We start from the raw sequence: 1,486 nt of genomic DNA, 5'->3' as shown, positions 1-1,486 counted from the left end.
GAGAGATTGGATGGGCTAAAAATTGATTGAGGAGGTACTGGAAAGGCTGGCTGTACTTAGTTGATGGGCTAAAAGTTTGTTTCTGTAGAGTCACCTCAAACGGTACTACATCGACTATGTTAATACCCCGGGGCAGACAGTGCCACCAGTTGTTTCCTGCATGGTGTTCCTCATTGATACTGATGAAACCTGTGCAGGCCGTACAGGTAGCAGCTCATAGCAGCGCCTACCCTGAGAATCAACATAGTCTACGTAGCTTTGAAGCTACGCAAACAAATTCTTAGACTGATAAGTTAACAGGACTGGATGGTGGCTGTTGAGAGAAGTAAGTGTGGAAATTGCAGAGGTACTGGCCATACTCTTCCTATCCTACTTTGCTATGAGGGTGGTGCCAGAAGACTAGAGAATTCCGAATGTTACACCCTTGTTGAAAAAAGGGTGTGCCGATAAATCCAGCAACTACTTGCCAGCCAGTTTAGTCCTGGTGGTGGGAAAGCTCGAGGACAAAATTAAGTCACTTGGACAAGTGTGAATTAATTAAGGAAAGCCAGCATGGATTTGTTAAAAACAAACTGTTTAACTAACTTAATTGAGTTATTTGATGAGGTAAGGAGAGAGTTGATCAGGATAATGTGGTTGTTGTGTTGTGCATGGACTTCCAGAAGACATTTGCTAAAGTGCCACATAATTGGCTTGTCAGCGTAGTTGAGGCCCATGGAGTAAAAAGGACACTGACAGCATAAATACAAAGTTGGTTGAGTGACAGGAAACAGTTGTGAACGGTTGTTTTTTGGGCTGGAGGAAGGTACACACTGTGTTCCCAGGGGTTGGTACGAGGACTGCTGCTTTTTTATATGTTAATGGCATAGACTTGGATGTACAGGGTGCCATTTCAAAATTTTCAGGTGACCCAAAACGTAGAGGTATTGTGAACTGTGAAGAAGATACTTCAAGAGGACATAGACATAAGTGGAATGGGTGAACATGTAGCCGATGAAATTTAATGCAGAGAAGTGTGAAGTGATGCATGTTGGTAGGAAGAATGAGGAGGGGTAATATAAAATACAGGATACAATTCTAAAGGTGCAGGAACAGAGAGACAGTGTACAAATTGTTGAAGGTGGCAGGGCAGTCTAAGGAAGCTTTATAAATAGAGGCATAGAGTACAAAAGCAAGGATGTTATAATGGACCTTTACAAAACACTTGTTTGGCCACAACTGGAGTAATGTGGCCCATTCTGGGCACTGCACTTAAAAAGGGCATGAAGGGTACAGAAAAGATTTACAAGAATGGTTTCAGGGATAAGGGACTCCAGTTACTTGGATAGATTGGGAAGCTGGGGTTATTCTCAGAAAAGCGTTGAGGAGATTTGATAAAGGTGTTCAATATCATGAAGGGTCTAGAAAGAGTAGATAGAAAGATTTGAATGAGCGCGGATATCTTGGAGAGTTGTGGGGCTGGAGGAAATTACAAAGTTAGGGAGAG

The sequence above is a fragment of the Heterodontus francisci genome, chromosome 19, assembly GCF_036365525.1.
Source record: "Heterodontus francisci isolate sHetFra1 chromosome 19, sHetFra1.hap1, whole genome shotgun sequence".
Lineage (NCBI taxonomy): Eukaryota > Metazoa > Chordata > Chondrichthyes > Heterodontiformes > Heterodontidae > Heterodontus > Heterodontus francisci.
The sequence above is the reverse complement of the archived record's forward strand: the minus strand, read 5'-3'. Positions refer to the sequence as shown.